Source organism: Balaenoptera borealis (genome assembly GCF_965194805.1).
Source record: "Balaenoptera borealis genome assembly, chromosome: 9".
In the NCBI taxonomy this organism is placed as follows: Eukaryota; Metazoa; Chordata; class Mammalia; order Artiodactyla; family Balaenopteridae; genus Balaenoptera; species Balaenoptera borealis.
The window spans coordinates 62,116,789-62,137,530 of NC_138873.1; the positions used below are offsets into that span (position 1 = coordinate 62,116,789).

Below are 20,742 nucleotides of genomic sequence, written 5' to 3' on the forward strand. Positions count from 1 at the left end.
TCTGGTGCTCATTAGTGCCAAGCATTAATCTGAGGACTTACATGAACATATATATACATATGTGTGTGTGTTAATGTATATACATATGTGTGGTGTGTGTGTCTGCGTAAGCATATGTATTAACTCATTATATTCCCATCTTAATCATGAAGAAACTAAAGCGCAAAATGGTTAAGAAACTCGCCCAAGGTGATATAGTAAGTGGCAGAACACACTTTTAAACTCATGCTCTGGCTCCAGAGTCTGGGCACTTGAGGACTACATTTTTATAATCATTGATTCCCCTGGTTGCAGCCAGAGGATACAATCATCTTGATGATAACAGTATGTAAGCTCCATGAGGGGCTTTGTTTCTCACTGCTGTATCCTCATCACCAGGTTACAGTAGATGCTTAATAGATGCTGTGTATGTTGCATGAATGAATGGGTGGATTGCTGAGTACCAACTATGCCCAAGGTAAAATGCTTGGTAACTAGATAAACAAAAGTGAACCAAGTGTGAATGAATGAAATTATACTTAGTTGCTTTCTTGGTGTATTTAACACATATCCCTCTACAGAATAACTACCATTAAAATTGACTTACAGGTATTCCTACCAGTAGATGAGCAAAATCTCCTAGTTTTGATTCTCTTTGTAGCATCTCAAAGTTGGCATATTGTACATTTTAGTCCCACAACACTTTTTTGGCCAAACGGGAAGAATTGGTTGCTAGGCAGAAACAACATTCTTTCCACTGTGTGCCTCTCAGTTTTCCTGCTTCCTGGACATTTTGAGTTTCTTGAGGTTCTTCTTGTTAACTCTCTGCACACCTTCCCCCTTCAACTTTCCACTGCTGTCGGGGTCAATTACTAAACAACAGGGGCAGTTACTCAGTAACCCCTGCTTTGTACAGAAACTGTCAGAAAATTTCGTCTCTTGGACCCAAATTGACATTCCCTTGACAGGAACTTTTTCACCTACTTCTCGTTACTAAAATTCAGTTAGATACCCAACATGTCTTGAATTGTTCGTACAACCTATTTTTGAAGGACCCGCAGCTGTGTCACTATAGCTCTCAAGAGAGACAGCAATACATTTATAGCATAAAGCAAATCATAACCATAAACAAGATAATTAAAGTTTTTGATATCATTTTTTAATAGTTTCAAGTAATATGAAGGAATATAATTTAAAGACTTTAGCATTAAAAATAACAGTCTTAGTAAAAGATTTGTAAGAATTTGAATGTGTATAATTGTGTTTTCCATTAAGAGACCTTCAGTCATACTTTAAGAATGCTCTAAGTGTTAAAGAATGGAGGAGCTTGGAATAGAAACGGTTCAGGTGTGATTCTCAAACCATAAGTACACTTCAAGGTATTATGTAGAGAAATGTGAAACCAAGAAGAACAGGAGGCTTCTTCAAGGTGTGGTAATTCTAAGTGTGTGTGTGTGTGTGTGTGTGTGTGTGTGTGTGTGTGTGTGTTTTGAATCCTTATTTTAAATTGAAAGAAACAGGCATATATCTGGAAAAGATGAAAACTCTGACAATCTCTGTGTGGTACACTTACTCTCTATATGTTGTCCAGGTTCATAATCAAACCACTCCTGATAAAGCAAGCCTTTTTAATCCTCAGTAAAAAAAGCATAAAAATCAGAAACCCTTGAACAGAACTTTGTATCTACTTGGGGATCTTGAGATCAACTCAGATCAACCCCAAAGACCTGAAATGAATCACTGACAAATTAATAGGTGGATTAAAATTAGAAATGGTTTAAAAAAACAGAAGGATTGCCATATATAGTCACATTGTGATTTCTTTCCTGTTAAACAAAATAAAATTTGTAATGTGCTTCCTACAGTGTCTGGACAATAGAAAGCACTATGTGTTTGCTATTATGTTACTATTTCTTGTTAAACAGTCAAGAATCAGAGCTCTCATCATAGCTGAAAGTCTTTTGGACTAATAGATTCTGATTTTATGCAAATTATTACCATTTCTAACCACACACACACCTACGATCTCCTCTAAGTACAAAACATAACTCATTATTAATAATGTCTGGATAAAATACATAAGAAAACAAATTATAATGAATATAAGCAGGTCTTTCAGTAAGTCATGGTATCAGTCTTTTCACAAAACGTTGCTCTATAAGCATATTATACTTAGAGGATTCTGTAGCAGATATTTGCTAGTTTTTACTGCCTGGCAATTGCTCTCCCTTTTTCTGAAAATAGCGCCCTAATTTCCTATCGAGGTACCTCTCCTCTCCTGTGTGCAATCTCTGGGACTGCAGAGAGCAATATCTCCCTTTTTCTTAACCAGTGTTGAGCAGGGGAGCCAGATCATTCAAACTCTCTCTCTCTCTGGGTGTTTAAAACTTGAGCGTAAGGGCCAAGAGAGAAAAAATATTGGAGCTGATTAATCACAGTGGGGTTTCCTGAGAAGACAATTACATGAACTCTGCTATCTGGGTCCAAGGAGTTCCGCACGATGCCGCCTTCTTGGGCTTGGTTCTTCAGCTATTCCTTCAGTTCTAAGAGCTACTGCATAAACTTGCAATAATTTCTTTTTTTGTTTACATTAGTTATGATTGGTTTTATTGCTTGAAACAAACAAATCCAAACAAACAACAAAAACAAACAACAAAACCCTAATCAAGCCAAAAAAAAACCCCCAAAATGAAAAAACAAAAACCCAATTGGTTATCTCTCCTTTTTTTTTTTTTTCTTCCTGCAGTATGTGAAGTATATAACTTAGATCTTTCAAAAAATTATCTGGATTAAAAAAAGCTATATATAAATTCTCAAAACAGCAAACAAACCTCTTCACTTTACATTAAGCCATAGACTGCACCTAGAGTTTAACTATTTGGTGGTGTCTAACTTAACAGTTAGTAATCTGTTTAGGCTGGCTCAGAGAACAATTTTTCCCCATATAATCATTATGGTGTTTAGCATCATGATATTAGTATCTGGAATTCTGCAAAAGTCTTCTGAATACTCCACTGATGTTTGTAATTTAAATTGCCCCTTTAAAAAAATTTGGCGGGGGGGTTGGTATTGTTTTGTTTTGCTTCTACTCTTTCCTACAACTTTTATGCTAAAATCTTTTACAAGAATAAAAATATAAGCCTTCTACTTTCTACACTGTACACCGAATTATATTCTGCCTTAAAGCACTGTAAGACAATATATTCATGGCTTTACTTTCAAAGACTCCCTTGACACCTCACATTCCACTAAATCTTTCTTGTGGGCATTCCTGCTCTGAGTTCCCACAATTCTCCCCATTAGCTCCTGAGCCAAATGCCTCCTGCCTTTGGGAGAAATGCCATTTACTTTTTGGCAAGAAGACACTGGTTGATCTCCGGAATGCTATCAAATTTGTGTTTGTGAACATTTCTCCAAGACCTTTGGATGCAATCTCTGATATTTCCAGGCATAAGCCTCTGTTTTACTTCCTCCAAACACCAGAGAAGCTGCCACCAAAATATGCCAGCTTTGGTCAGCAATGCTTTTCCTGAATATTCCTCAGAATACATTCTGGCATAACTAACAATTTCCTGACTTATGAATACAGTGGTTTCATCTTTAGGGTTATTACCTCTAAATGCTCAAAAACCTCTCTTTTTTTTTTCTGCTTTCACTTTTGTCTCAGACATTTGTTTCCTTTGGTGTGCAAGTTGCCAACTGCCACTCCTCTTGCCCTGCACACTTCTTTATCTTGGACAGTTTCTACATTCAGTCTCTGAAATTTTTTCAATTCAGGGATTAACCTTTTTTAGTCTGATCTTTTATCTGCTCTCTTCTCTCTACTCAAAATCACTAGTTCTTAATCACTGTCTCAATTCACTTTAGAAGCTCTATTTACCAGCTCTGGCTGTAGCTAGAACAATCAGATCTGACACTGAGCCCAAGTGTAACGTGGCCCATGTGCCACCTAAACATAGGAACACCCCAGACAGGACAGGGGGTAGTTTCTGTCATTTTCCCAGAACATGCTTTCTGGATTCCCTTGAGGCAGTCTTTCATAATTTCATAGTGCTTTCTATGATTATTGTCAGGTGTTAGACCATAGCAGCCAGGTAAGGAAGGTCAAGGATGCCTTTAAAAAAAAAAAAACCTCTCATTTTTGGGCCAAAATATTACTATGTGTTTCTGACTCTGAGAGTTTCTTTCTTTCCGATTACAAAGTAGAGCAATTAACCCATTGAAGGAGCCTCGACATTTCCCTTTCCTTCAAATCCGCACCCAACCCAGCACGAGACCTGCCAATTTTGCCTCCTCAATATTTCTTGGATTAGTTGACTTCTCCCCATTTCCCTAGGTTAAAATGTGTATCATCTCTTGTATGGACTACTAACATTGCTTTTTAAGTGGTCCAGCTGGCACTCACTTTTGATCCTTTCAGTTCACTCACACTGCAGTAGACCAGTGATTCTCAAAGTGTGTTCCCAAGACTGCCTCAGCATCAGCATCTCCTGGGATCTTGTTAGAAATGCAAATTCCCCCACCCAAATCTTGACATGTGGAATCAGAAACTCTGGGGTGAGGTCCAGCAATCCATTTTAAAAAGTCCTCCAGGTGATTCCGACATACACTTTTCAAACCACAGATCACATGTTACCCTTCTGTTTAAGGGTATGAATTCCAGTTGCTTTTAAAATAAAGTAAAAAAGTCTTAATGTGGCTTAAACAGTTTTGGATGATGGGGACCTTGCCTCTGTCTCCAGCCTCAGTGCGTTGACAAACTCTCTTTTGCATTCTCTGCAATGCTGTGCTTGGCCGTCTTGCATGGGGTCAGTGCACCAGTTCTTCCCTCTCCCTGAACAGTTTCCTGCTCTTTCTTGATTTACTCCTTTTCACTTTTCTGGTCTCAGCTCCACTGGTGGTTGCTTATGGAAGGATCCCTGACCCCTCCCACTGTCCAACACACACACAGTAAATCAAAGGTCCCAAGTACGTGTCTCATAGAACCATTTTTGCATAGCACTTAGCACAGTAGCAAATTTACCTATACTTGTGTGGGTATTTGATTAATGTTGTTGCCTCTGTTACACCATAACTAGGCTCATATGGTAGATATTGGGTGTTTTTCCTCAGTATTTAATCCCTAGTGCCTAGTCAGACCTGGCATATCTTTGCTCTCAACAAATGTTTTTGGAGTGACCACATAACTAACAATTATTGAGCATTTGCAGTGTTCCGGACACTAGGCTAAAACTTTTATGTAGATTTTATCATTTAATCCTCAGGAAAAATATATTTCCTTTTATTCATTTAACAAATAAGTATGCATCACTTTCTCTGTGACATCATGGTTCTAAGCACTTAACAAATTTTAATTCCTTTAGATCTCATAATGCCCAGATGAACTATACTCTACAATTATATTCATTTTTACGGATGAGGAAACTGATGTCTATCTATCTGTCTCATGTCTTACAGCAAGTGGTCAGTCAAGATGTGGACACTAGTGGTTTGACTCCAAAGTGTGTTGCTTTAAAAACATATGTTAAGTATTGAGGTTCCAGCTTATAACTGCAGAGAATGCTATGAATTATAGGAATAAAGTTTTATTTTATGACATATATTACTCTGGAGCCACTGTTCATAAGAACAAACTAGATTCATCAACACTTCTCTCCTGGCTCTTATTCTAGAAACCAATGGCCGGAACAGTGGGTCCAGAGTGCTAGAATTTTAGGTAACTCTCCTCTTGCCCCCAAGAGAGCAAGAGAGTTTGGAGAGGTAAATCAGAACAGGGACGAGTCGAGTTTTGTTTTTTTTTTTTAATTATTTCGGTGTTTATAAAGCAATTCAAGGAATACCAAGGATATTGACACCTTTGTAATTGCTAATCTGAGGCCTCTCTGATAGTTATATTCCTGCTGGTCACATTCTCTTTCAGATGAATTCTTTATATGCTGCTTTGTTGAGTCAATTTTGAAACTCAACTAACCTCAAAGAGCTAAATTGCTTAAAAACAATAAAGGCGGAGAAAAGGAATCATTTAAATAAAATTTTCAGTTATATACCAGAGTTTGTCCACATAATGTCATCAGTTAATGTTTCTAAAGGATTTACAAGTATTTATTTTTACCATTCCTTAAAACTTACTATGGAATTCCTTCTCTATAAATTTTTGTATTCTTAATTCCCTGGATCTCACCAGACTACTATTGAATATATAAGGCCATATGCTTTGAATCACCGCAGTTTGATAGTTGGATTTCCATCAGTCTTACTACCAGGAATGTCTCTTCTTTAAGGTGTCCCTCAATTGTTTCTGTGAAAGACCATGCAAGTTTCATTTGGACCCCAACCAGTCTGGCAGCAACAGTCCCCATCCACTGTTTGTCCTTCTTCATCATGTGGTTCCACTAGTCTGAGAATCCACTGAATGCAGCTGTCCTTCTCCTCCTAACCATTCAATGTGTGGACCTAGAAACACAAATGCGGCTTTTCCCTGACCTCTAACCTTCAGGGTGCCAGAGTTTCTGGGTCCACGTCACAGCTGAAAGACCAGCTCTCTGATCAAACTTGGTCACTGATTCCAGCATCTCTGAATATGCTCGGACACTCACAACATCTCTCCCAGAAGTTTTCCTTCAATTTCTGGTCCTCTATCTGCTAACAGTACAGGCTTTGTTCTCGTTTATAGGGCAAGTGAGTGAATCCGCAGGAAATAAACTACTTTACTTTCTCTGGCTCTTTCCTCTACCCTTGTCCCCAACATTAAATTCTTGCTCTTCCAGCTACAAAAGCAAAAATGAAAACATAAAAAACAAAACACCATCATGCATATCAAAGCATGTTAGCAGACACTAAGAAGGAGGCTGCCTGAATGAAAGAATATCTACCTACAGAGAGAAATACATTGTATTAGATGGGGCATTGCCATGACAACAGTTTCTGCATCAGACCAAATTCTGAAGGCTGATCATCTTTTGAACTCATGTGAAGCTAATTAGCACCAGCTTTACTGGGATTAAATAAAAACAGATTACTGTAGTTAATGAGGAGCTTCTGAAACTTCATCTATAATAAAATTGGCCAGTAAGAACTAAAATAGAAAGGATGAGCCACAAGAAGTCAAGAGCCTGAGACAATATGATAGAAGTGTGGCTAAGAAGATTGTAGGGAAAAAAAAAGAAGTTGCAAGTTTAATCAACTTGCAACTGAGTAATCTGAAAATGAACTGATTGATTAACATACTTAACAGAAGATAATATTATTAGAAGAAAGGTGGAAAGGGAGAAATTAGGAGTAAAAATTCCAAGAGTAAGAAACTTTTAATCTTTTTTTTTTTTAATTTATTTATTTAATTTATTTATTTTTGGCTGCATTGGGTCTTCGTTGCTGCGTGTGGGCTATCTCTAGTTGCGGTGTGCGGACCTCTCATTGCAGTGGCCTCTCTTGTTGCGGAGCACGGGCTCTGGGCACGCAGGCCTCAGCAGTTGTAGCACACAGGCTCAGTAGTTGTGGTGCACGGGCTTAGCTACTCCGTGGCATGTGGGATCTTCCCGGACCAGGGCTCAAATCCGTGTCCCCTGTATTGGCAGGTGGATTCTTAACCACTGCGCCACCAGGGAAGCCCAGAAAGTTTTAATCTTGGAGATAGAAGTGCTACAGTCCTTGGAGGGGAGGATTTCTATCATATCTTGGTGGGAATTCAATTGGCCCCTTTGGCTTCTTTATCTGTAGCCTGAATGGAACATCCTCAAGGGTCACCTAAGTGTCTTATTCTGATACCATTCCTAATAAATAATCTTTTGAATATTTATTGTACCAAGCAGTTGAATACTCAGAAGAAAACACCATATTTGATGAACACTTTTCTCTTATCTTCTATTAAAGAACCTTCACCCTTCCCCAAACCGCTCCTCTGTTCTATCCTTGCAGATAGTCACATCATCCATACACCTGCCTAAGTCTCCAGTTGGAAATCATGATTTACTGCCTCCACTCCCTAACCTGACTTCCACAGATTACCACGATTAGTCAACTGAAATGCCATAACATTTGTTAAATCTCACTCTCTTTCTCCATCTTTTTGCCACTTCATTGTTTAGGTCTGCATCATTTATTTCCTGGATTGTTGTAATGAACCATTAACTGTTATCACTGATACTGATCTTGCTTTCCTTCGATTCCTAGTAAACACTGTGACTTGAGTGTCCTTTTTTTTCCCCCCCTTTCATTCTCCCTCTTTCAAAAAAGTTTTATTATAGGACTTGTGTTGGGGAAGAAGGTGTTAAAGCAGCTGGCCTGAGATCCCGCCTATTACCAGGGAGATGATCCTGGGGAGTGGGAGGGAAGAATGCAGGCGACCTGGTCTAATGTCCTTGAAAACATGATAACTTGACCTCCAGGCCAACACACTAATATTTGCTGGAAGGGAGAATTCTTATCTATGAAATACTTTAAGGAAGATGTTCTTGGTTTAGAATTGCTTACTGTAAACAAACGCATACCTGTATGGATTTATGAGGCATGGCTCCCTGGAGAATGTTACATAAGCTATACAACTCTCTTGAGTATAAAATGGAGATGTTTTCCTTATATGATGTCTTGTTTACCAAAACACTTTCAGGTATATGTCTGAATTTATTTCAAGGTAATCTATTCTATTCTACTGATCTATCTGTTGATTATAGCATGCTTTAAATTGTTTATATAATTTTCCTCCTCACAATTATTTTCTTTAATTGTATATAACCTGCTTATTTTTCCAAATAACAACAGAATAATTTTCATCAAGCCCATCCTTGAAAAAAATCTTGTTAGTATTTTAGAGAAATATTTCATCATGTCTGTTTAAATTATTTGAAAAAATAACATACCAAAAGTATTTGTTCTTCTCAATGAAAACATGCTATGCCATTCTTTTAAAATTGTTCATATCCTGGGTAAAGATTGATGGTGTCTTATGTATAGAATATTTATTTTTCTGAGGCATTTCATGTTTTTGCTGGCCTTGTCACTGTTAACATATTTTTCTTCCCTCATATCTCCTGATTATTTCTGAAATAGAGAAACACTAATGATTTTGCATTTTTATATTTTATTGTAACACTTTACAGAACTCCTATCAATTTTAAGAATTTTTTGTTGATTTTATTGAGTTATTAAGATATATTTGCATAGCCCTTTTAAATAATAATATTTTCTTTACAATTTCAGTAGGTAAAATACATTGTTCATGGCTTAGAATTTTTGAAAAGACATTAAATAATAAGAGTGATAGTTGGCTTCTTTGGCACTTTCTATTTGTAAGGACTGTGTCACTTCTGACCATTTTATAAGATAGAGATACTGTTCTCATGTTAAGGAAGTTTCTTTCTATACCTTTAAATCAATTACTGATTCTATTTTTTCATTTGCTTGTTTTAATTAAGTACTTTTTCTTCTACTAATAGTATCCTATGATTTTGTATTAGGTCTTTGATTTGTTATGATATTAATATATTTCCTTATTTAAATCTTCCCTAAATTATTGGCATGACACTATTTTTCTGTACAAATTAGTGCTGATATTTATTTAGGTATTTTTGCATACATATCCAGAAGTGAGTATGTATTTTTTGTTATGGGGCCCTCTTAATTAAGTTTTGATATTAAGGCTAGACTATCTATATAAAGGATTAGATGAGATTGCACTGTTCCTAACATATTCTAAGTACAAAATAAATGCCAACTATTGTTATTAATATTTATTTTGGGCATTAGGTAGTATTACTGAGAAGCTTTTGTAGCATGAGGATTATTTTTCCTTGAGAATTTGAAACCAATTGGTCCTGATCCCTCTCTTTTTTAGTTATCTGATAACATTTCCAATTTCTTTTATTTATATATTTAATTTTTTTTCTATTACTTGAGTTAATTTTGATCATTTGCATTATCCCAGAATTGTCCATGGCAACAAGATTTATAAATATATTAACATCTCACTGCATGTAGTACTTTTTAAAAAAAACAACAGCAGAGCAACAACAATAACCACCTCTGATTTTGTTCTTATGTCATTTCCCTTGTGTCTAATTCTGTTTATTTATCCTTAAAGAAATCAGGTGCAGCATTACTTTCTGTTATGGACTGAATGTTTATGTCCTCCCAAAATTGATATGTTTAAGCCTTAATTCCCAATGTGGCTGTATTTGGAGATGGGTCCTTTAAGGAAGAAATTACAATTAAATGAGGTTGCAAGGGTGGGACCCTGGACCAAAAGGATTAGTGTTCTTATAAGAAGAGACACCAGAGAGGTTTTGCTCTTCTCCCTGCTCTTGCAAACTCACCAACAGGAGGTCATGTGAGCACATAGCTAGAAGGTGGCCATCTGCAGACCAAGGGGAGAGCTCTCACCAGGCACCTTAATCTTGAACTGCTAGCCTCCAGAATTGTGAGAAAATAAATATCTGTTACTTAAGCCTCCCAGTCTGTGGTATTTTATTATGGCAGCCCTAGCAAACTAGTGTACCTCCTCATCTAAGTCTTTTTTATTTTGACACTCCTTTTATCATGAATGTGTGTCACAGCACTTACTTTATTGTATTGCTCAATCAATATTTCTTACATGGATGAAATCAACAAAAAGTTATATCCCTCCTTTTGAATGAACAAACTCACCATTCAGTTACCTGTGTGTATATGTTATGTTGATGTGACCGATTATCTCTAGGTACACTGACAAAATCTTTTTTTCTGAGCTGGAAAGGAGAGAAACAAATCCTGAATGTTTTCCCTTTGGTGCTTGAGGGCCAGTAGGTACCAATGTTATCTATTTGTCTCTCTCTAACTTTAAAAGTAATAGTCCAAATGTAGTAGATACAAAGGTAACAAATGATTCACTCATTTTATGTTCATCCATGATTCAAACTTGTTTCTTACTTTTATGCTATGTGAAATAAGTGTTAGATTATATCTTTAAACAAAAGTGAAAAGGAAGACCATCCACTGGCTGTGGACTGTGTGGGGCATATGGCATGTTGTTTTGTGACTGAGAACACCTGCTCTGCACACAGTATGCCCGGTTTCCAATCCTGAATCTACGTCTGGCTCGCTGTGAAGCTTTCCAGCAATATCCTCAACCTTTCCATGTGTCAGTTATTCATCTAAAAAATAAGAAGAATACCTACTTGCCAGATTTGTGCATGTTAAATGAATTGATACATGTAAATTACCTGGATCCGCCCCTGGTGCATAGCAAGCACTCAGTAATTATGAACTGTAATATTTGCCACATATACACGTGTAGGGCTTAAGATGTATGCTTTTTTATTTCTGAATATGAAATTGCCACATATAGTAGTAGCAATAAGACACTTCGCACTTCTCTGAAAGACAGTGTTGCAGATTTTTCATGGGATAACCTAGTCACTTAACCACTAAGCAATCGGTCACCTCTCACAAAAAAGAAAGTGGTATTTTGCAGCATGAATGTGTCACTGGCCACAATGCAAAAGGCAATTTGCTCCATTTTAATTTGATTTTGTTCCATCTTTTAGAGTAATTACTGGACAATTATTTTGTCATAAGCTGAATGTTCAATAGGCAGATCTGGCTCCATGTGATTAAGAAACTCATTTTCTCTGATGTGCTTTGCCCCTCTTTGACCTTCAATTTCTAAAAACATATTTTTCAGGTGTTCTCTTTAGAAGTGATTTTTCACCCTTTTTCATTTTCTTACTTATTGTTTTTCTGTACTGAAATTTCATTTTTTCTTACAGCCAGCAGATTAACTGACCCCAAGCTTTGCATATAGCAAATGCTCATTTATGTGGCACAGTGTCATAAATGGGTGGTACAATGAATATAAGTAAACTGACTTAAAGAACTCATAAGCCAAAAAAAAAAGTGGTAAAGTAAGATACAAATCTTGTTGAATAATATATACTTTAAAAGATTTTATCTTAATGAGACTTTCCTCCTCTGAGCCTTCATAGTCTCTCTGCGTCTCTCCAACATGGCACCACCTACCTAAAAGGGTGGTTGTGAAGAAACAGAAGGTAACATAAAACAGAGTAATAGTTTGAAAGCTATGTACACATTTTTCTTTTTGAACTTTCTCAGTGCATGACCTTAATCCTAGCTGACCTGTCTATCTAACCTATCTTGGGGGTGAAGTGGGGTAGGTAAGTTAGGATTTATTCGAGAAGAAATAAAAAGAGAAAGGAGAATGTAATTTTCAGCTTCTGACATTTAGTACCCGATGCATGCTCAGTTACTATTTTGAGAGGAGATTTTTCAAATGCATTTATTCTCTTTTTAACATATCAAGGTCTAAGATTGAAGGAAGCTCTCTGGGCTTTGGCCTAAGTCGGGGGTGTCAGCTAATTAAGGTTGATATTAAAAACAGAGAGGAGTGGGGAGGTCTCTTGAAAATCACAGGAAGTGTCAAAGTCAACTTGGCCAGGGTGGTCAGACACCTGAGATCTTGAGGGACAGCTTTCGCAAGCATCCCTTGGTATGGGTGGATGAGATATGGCTGGGAAGCTTGTGGGAGGGGGTGCCATGATGTGGTGAGGTGGCCCTACAGGACTGCAGAGCTGACTGCCTGGCCTGAGACTGGGTGGCAGGCACAGCCAGGTCCCTGAAAGGTCTTAGCACTCAAGAAGCTGAAGGGAACCCATGGCAACCAGGCTCCACTGTGTGTCATCACGGGTGATGAAATAAAAATTCATATTTTAAGACAAGAAAAATTTAAACATTTTTCTCTGCCCATTTGGGCATCCTCCCTCCCCTCCAGTGTGCTATGTGCATCTGCACTATGCATTAACCGGACCAGCCCAACTGGCAGAAATACCTGCTCAACCATAAAGATCAATTTTTCTTTTTCTGGTGCCAGACATGTAACTCCTTAGCAGACAACTTTGGTGAACCTTATGTAAGAGGACCCTGTAAGTGGTCATAATGACCATCTTACGTGCAGACATCTTTGGTGAACTTTATGTACAATGCCAATATATCATTTCCCTTAAAGACAGCAATTGGTGCAGAATAGACTGGTCAGACGATCTGGGGAGATACTGGGGTGCACCTAATGGAAGTTCTTAGCTTAAATACTAATTTATGACCTTATTAATGTTACTAGCTATATTGTATTATAACTATTTTACAACATTATTGTTTCTTGCATTACCAAATGTGTGACTGATCCTCTGATAAAATTAATGATCATTAGGCTACTTGAAATGATTGACCAAATATATAATCCTATAATATTAATGACTGAAATACTGTAACTCTAGATATTGGAAGAAGCAACAAGAGGGAACCATTTCTAGGACCATAACAGACTAGTAAGACAGGTGGTCCAGAGACTTTTTGGCTACTGTTAACAGGGCCTAGTCCAGTAACAGCACATTGAGTGGCTTAACAACAGAATTCTCGCCTGACCTGGGAGTGAGCATTCCTAGGACTGTCGGACAAATTGGTCACAAAACACCTCCCAAACCTTCATTGAAATCAACACCGAAAAGGAAAAGAATTATAAAATAAAGAATGTTGCTCACAATCCAATTCTATAAGAATCAAGTCATTAGCCACTGCAGTCACTGACTACAGTATATGCTGAAAAGAATTCAAGGCAAAGATCAGGAGGAGGCACTTTGCAATGCTCTAGGAAAACTGGCAGAACTGGCCCTCAGATAGTTAGATGTTTTCAGGAGACAATTTTAAGAACCCAGCTTCTTATGTCTTCCCATACTTAGAAAAGCACTAAAATCATTAACTAAGATATCTGTTCCTCAAGAATAGCAGCAATCTCCTGCCAGGATGTGTGCGTGATTGCACGTATCCCTTTGTCAAAATCACATATACACTGCCCTCCCCTGCCCTTACCTCTGCAGAACAGTTCTCAGAGCTTTCTGAAAGACTGCCTCCCAGCTTATAATCTTCAGGTTGGCCCAAATAAAATTTTCCATTTCTTTTTTAGGTGATTATTGATTAATTTTTTTGTCAACACTGGAAAGTCTCAGGTCACAATTATCCCAGCCTGAAACTTAAACCATCAGGGCAAGCCAGAAGCAGGTAGACAAGAAGCATGGTCCTGAGGTTGGAAGGTGTCAGACAGAAAGATGCTTCCCCGTTTTTCTCTTGCAAGAAGGTTTTATCTGAGGTTTTGAGAAAAGCAGGGGAAAGGAGAGAATATCTGAGAGAAAAAAAAAAATTTAAATGATCAAAATGAACTGTTTCAATTAAGGAGCAGCCAACTACATGCCTGGTGGCCAAACCTAGTCATTGCCTGTTTCGTAAATAAAGTTTTGCTGAAAGTAACCACACCCATCCATTTATGTACTGTCTATGGCCACTTTTGTGCTATAATGACAGAGCTGAATAGCTGCCGCAGGGATCCTATGGCTCACAAAGCCTGAAATATTTAATATCTACTATCAGGTAGAACTTACTTTAAAATGTAATGTGAGTTATTTATCTTGATATTTGATGGCTCAAGTGGAATGCTAGAGTTCAGCAGTGAACTCTGTATTTTCTCTTTACTGCTAGTAAAATATACATTAAACGAAGTGCCCATGACATCTGTATATAAGTAATTATCACTGCTAGCCACAGAGTAGGTACAATATTTGATGACTGAATTTATATTAATTTTTCACTGCTTTTTCAAAGTAAATACATGTCTTACATATTTCTTAGAAGATACTGTAGTGTTGGAGATGTACTTAGTTGAGACAGAAGGTGAGAGTGGGGCAGGGAGAAAATGAAAATAGAGTTCCTTGTCTTTACTCAGTGAAGGCAGAGCTGAGTGTGCTGGCTGGGAAGGAGATGGGGCCATGGCCTCCTAGAGGCACTGTAGTTTTTCTCTTTGATGAGCTCTAAGATTTATCTCTGAAACCATAGCCTCAGGGAAGTGGGAGCCAAAAGGGCATTCCTTTAGCTTTAAATAGTCCCTGTAAGAGTCTTGATACCTTGTTGATACATTTTCTCTGTCCAGCTTCAAGGAAGAAGTCCTGAAACCTAGCTAACTCCTAACTCTTAAGGCAAAAGTCATGATTGGCATAACAACATAATTAGTGCATGGCAAAGTTTTGTGTAAGATCCTGAAACATTTTGGAGTCAAAAAACTCCTCTGGATAAATGAAAACTTTAGATGTTTTTCACTAAAAAAAGGAAGGAAAAAACTATGTGTATGAAATGCTTTGCTTTCCATTTCAAGGGACTTTTTTGTGGGATGATTTTATTGTGGGTTAATTTGTTCAGAACTGGGCATGTATAGAAGTAGTCTTTGGTTTACCTTACTCACAGATCACTTTCTGTGAGTTCTACTTATCTTCCCCATTTATTTTCATCTTCTTCAACCTCTCTAACCTACTCACAATTCCTGTGTTCACTTTACCACTTTTTTCCTGGTTCCACATAAAAGTACAACGATAAAAGGAGAAAAATAAGATTATAACGTGTATATCTTGGTATTGTGGCATTGATCAGCTTTTTTTTATTTGGGGACCCTTGTGTCTATTTCTAGCCAGGAGAAAAACCCTGGCAGATGCTGTTTAACCCCTGTCTCTAAGTAATTCTATACTTAACTGGTGAAAGATAACTGTTCTATTTCAAAAGACTTCTGCAGTGGAGAAGGTTTTTTTAGGTATAATTTACATCTTTCTTATTGTCATTCGAAACCACTTAATTTGATTATTTCTCTATGTAGATGGAAAACATTTGAGCAATCTTTTTACAGAATTTCTTATATTCTTGAAAATATTGGGTTGGCCAAAAAGTTCATTCAGTTTTTTCTGTAAGATGTTATGGAAAAACCCAAATGAACTTTTTGGCCAACCCAATAGTTATTAACAACCCTCAGCTATCTTTTCTTCAATAGTAATCTAAATTTCTTTAATATCTCTTCATAATGATGGGCTGCTCCTTAAGTACAAAGCTGTGATTTTTAGGACATGAATTTCAGTTTTTTACCAACTAAAGAATATCACTTGCCATCTGGTTCTACAAGAATGAAATCATTAGCCACTGCAGTCTGCTGACTTTTAACACACCCTGAAAGGAGTTCAGGGTGGAGCTCAGGAATGAGGCACTCTGTGCTCCGGGAAAAACGGGCAGAACAAGCCTTCAGATAGTTAGATATTTTCTGGAGAAAATTTTATGAACCCAATTTCTTGCATCTTCTCATACTTAGAAAAGCACTAAAGTCATTAATGGAGACATCTGTTCCTTGTGACTTAATAGCAAGCTTCTCGTGCCTAGTAGCAACCCTCTACCAAGATGTGTGCCTTGGAGGAAGGCATACCCCCTTTGCCAAAGCCATATATATACTGACCTCCCCTGCCACCTCTTCAAAGCAGTTCCTCAGAGCTATCTGAGAGGCTGTCCCCCAGGCTATAGTTCTCAGTAAACCCCAAACAAAACTGAACTCACAGCTCTCACGTTGTACGTTTTTTTTTCCAGTCAACAGTTTTGGCAACCACAAAGCGAACCAGAGCAGACGTCTCTCCTTTGCCTGAACTCTGTGAGGATCTGAGCCTTGGTATCAACAGAGGCCTCTTGTGCCCATTCACCTCCTCGGAGAGTCCAAAAGAATTTGGGTGAGTCTTTCCTGGTTCTCTGATCTTCCGATTATCGGTTGATGATCCTGAGTTTTATTTGGCCGTGTATAACAGTATCTGGCCCCCCAGCTGAAAGATACTACAGAATGCCCCTCCAGTTGAAAGATACTGGGGGAGTCCAGCTGAAAGACGCTGGGAAAAAGTGCACCTTTGCTCAGTTGAGAGACACTGAACAGTCTAGACTGGGTGATAGGTGAGAGGCTGGCCTAACATCTTTCCTAAATGAGGGGGTATGAGAAAGCCAGCCGCCACCTAACAGCCCAGTCAGGTTTATGTATTTGCAAAATTTATACTTACAAATACTTACTTAATTGAGAATTAAAAGAAAATCTTATATTGAAAATGGCCAAAATGGGGCTCTTTTATTGCATATGCGGTTAAGTTAGAGAAAGCTGGCATTATAAAATATCTTTTTGGAATTCTGGAACAAGTCCTTCTAGGGGAAGCTTGCATTTCTCTCCCTGTGCCTTGAGATGTAAATGTTTTAACAGGGGTCTCAGGAACACTTATCTAGACCATTTCTAATTCCTGAGATTGAGGGAAAAAAAAGAGAGAAAAGAGGTCTTTTTAAACTTGGCTTATTCCAACTGTTACTATAAACTAGTGAGTTTTATATTATAATACCTGATTCATGACTAAGTTTAAAAAAATGAAGCTATGAGATTTCTGATTGTGTCTGTCTATATGTCTATGTGTGCATTGTAAATATATGTCTTTACCTCCAGCAGGTATTACCAAAATTAATTTGTAAATGAGCACTATTTAATTGGCTTAAAGAAAATTAAGCAATTATATAAACTCTCAGAAATATAAAAGAAACTAACCCAAATGAATTTCAGTTTCAAGTGAACTGGGAAATATTTAGTATTAAATTAATATTTGGCATTGAAGTCAGTTTAAGTTTGTTAGTTTAATTAACACAGCTATGCCTTTAGAGTCATCAGTAGTAAATATAATAATTTTATTGTACCTAGGTTTACTAGAAGTCAAATAAAATCTGATTATATCTGTTGCAAATATAAAATAAATTTGTATGATGAAAATTTTTATAAGTATATTAAGTGTAAATGAGAAAAAATTTTTAGGTAAGGTCCTTAGGAATAATTATGTTTTAGGAATGTCTACTTAAAAATATTCTCTCCAGATATTTGGTGACTTGAAACTTTAGAGTTTTGCTAAATTAAGTTAAATGATTGAAGTTTATCAAATATCTAGGTCATTCCCAAATAAAATAAGATACTGAAATATTAATCACTGAACACTAGCTTCCTTTTACAGAGAGACTAAAGATATTTAGGACTATTAATAAATATGTTTGGTGCCACACAGATATTTTCTGTAAGAAAACACATATTTTTAGAAATCATTGATATTTATAAGTTTGCTAATATACAGAATGCTAATGTAAAATTGCTTCTTAGTTTTCACTAGAAATTAAGGTTTATAAGAGTTGAAGATTCTAATTTAAATATGTAATTAAAGCTACTAGAAACAATAAGGGAGACATTTCAGTATACAAGGAGTGTAGGATGTGTGTTTTCAGTAAAAGAAAGTATGAGAAATGAAAAAGCACTTTGTTAAGGGAAAAGAAAGTAATTTGTCTTAAAGCTGGTTATTTCTAAATAGGAAAGAACATAAGGGACAAATTAATATGGATATAGAAAGTTGTAGAAGGTTTGCGAGAGGAAAAAAAATCTTTAGAATGGTATTCTATGTGTAGTCAGAACTGACTAAGATTAAAATAAATTTAATTGAGTTTTAATGTTAAAGGTAAAGTGGTACAAACCTGAATTTGGTTTCTCTATCAAGAGGACAAAGTTTTCTTAAAATATTGATCTGCTTTTGATAACAGACTGTAAAGTTTCTTTACCTTTAACTGGTAATCTGTTATAACTTTCTGTATTTGCCTTTGAAATCTTTTATTGTCACTTTGGTTAAGTGAATAAGCATTGTTTCACAGTGACCTATGATACTATTTGACTAGTGTTTCAAACCATTTTCATGTTTTTTGATGAATTTCCCCAAATCAAATTCTAAAGAATTTCCTTTGACCTCTAGCTAACTTCGGGATGCTTCAAAGGGCCCCTAAGGCATTCCAAAGAGAGATGTTAAACTAATTAGTTCATTTGGCATGTTAAATTACATGGGAAGAATTGTCAAGTGAGTAATAAATCGTCTTAGTAAATAAACATTATTTATCTAGATATTCTAGAAATTATATGGCTTTCCTAAAAATCTGCTTTGTCCTGGAAAAATGTTTTGAGTCATAATTCTAGTTATTATCTTAAAATGCTGTAGGTAACAGGAGTAACCAAGTTTCTTTGCCAATTGCATTGTAATCAGTTCTTTAACTGTGCCTTCTTAAGTCTTTTGTTATTCATAGACAGTTATTGTTTTACTCTGGTGCCTTTGCAAAAATCCTTCCTCTTCAAGAAGATTCACAGCAAGGACTATTTTTTTTAAGTCCACGTTTCTGATACCATTCAAATCATACCACTGAACTGGGTAAGAAATTAAAGAATTCCAGTGGGAAACTTGAAGTCTTCATTAAACTGTTAACTAAAAAGGATTAGTTATATAGGACTGAGTGAACTGGTAAATATGGTTATCATTTTTATAGTTTCTGTCTGAAACATTACTGGCTTTTAATCTATATTTTCCAGATATAAGGAAATACTCCACCTCAAGCTAATAATGACTTAAATAGCAATTTGGTAAATTCTACCTTTGTAAGCAGAATTGAAATATATATCTTTTCTCTCTACCCAATCCCTCCAGAGATTGGAAACTCTTAGGTTTCCAACAGCCTTATCAAGTGAATAAAGAAGGCCACCTCCTGACAGGTGCAGGAATCTCAAGAGACTTGGGGAATCTGGAGAAGAGAGGAATTCATCCAAATCTATAGCTATCACAGGTGGAATCTGATGACAAGCCCTTGGCCTGGCTTTCCTGGCCTTGAGAGGCCTTTTAAAAATTCAATCTGAGATTCTTTATTAAAAGTTTCAGCAAAGCCAATTTTAAAAGAGCCTATATGATTAATTACACTTATGTAAATAATCAGGCCAAGTTTATTGAAATGGCTTATTTTGCAAACAAATTAGTCCTTTTTTTCAAAATTTTATTTTATTTATTTTTTTATACAGCAGGTTCTTAATAGTTATCTATTTTATACATATTAGTGTATATATGTCAAGCCCAATCTCCCAATTCATCCCACCACCACCATCCCCCCCACCACTTTCCCCCCTTGGTGTCCATACGTTTGTTCTCTACATCTGTGTCTCTATTTCTGCCCTGCAAACTGGTTCATCTGTACCATTTTTCTAGGTTCCACATACATGCGTTAATATACGGTATTTGTTTTTCTCTTTCTGACTTACTTCACTCTGTATGACAATCTCTAGATCCATCCACATCTCTACAAATGACCAGTTCCATTCCTTTTCATGGCTGAGTAATATTCCATTGTATATATGTACCACATCTTCATCTTCTTTATCCATTCATCTGTTGATGGGCATTTAGGTTGCTTCCATGACTAGGTTATTGTCAATAGTGTTGCAATGAACATTGGGTTGCATGTGTCTTTTTGAATTATGGTTTTCTCTGGGTATATGCCCATTAGTGGGATTGCTGGGTCATATGGTAATTCTATTTTTAGTTTTTTAAGGAACTTCCATACTGTTCTCCATAGTGGCTGTTATCAATTTACATTCCCACCAACAGTACAAGAGGGTTGCTTTTTCTCCACACCTGCTCCAGCATTTGTTGTTTGTAGATTTTCTGACGATGCCCATTCTAACTGGTGTGAGGTGATACCTCATGGTAGTTTTGATTTGCAATTCCCTAATAATTAGTGATGTTGAGCAACTTTTCATGTGTTTCTTGGTCACCTGTATGTCTTCTTTGGAGAAATGTCTATTTAGGTCTTCTGCCCATTTTTTTGATTGGGTTTTTTTTTAATATTGAGCTGCATGAGCTGTTTATATATTTTGGAGATTAATCCTTTGTCCATTGATTCATTTGCAAATATCTTCTCCCATTCTGAGGGTTGCCTTTTCATCTTTTTCGTAGCTTCCTTTGCTTTGCAAAAGCTTTTAAGTTTCATTATGTCCCATTTGTTTATTTTTGTTTTTATTTCCATTACTCTAGGAGGTGGATCAAAAAAGATCTTCCT

General features: G+C 36.7%; 1 protein-coding gene across 1 annotated transcript in view; it reads right to left on the reverse strand.

The window, feature by feature from the left end:
* FUT9 (fucosyltransferase 9) overlaps window positions 1–20,742 on the reverse strand; it is a 101,223-nt gene that overhangs the window by 13,154 nt on the left and 67,327 nt on the right. The window lies entirely within an intron of this gene.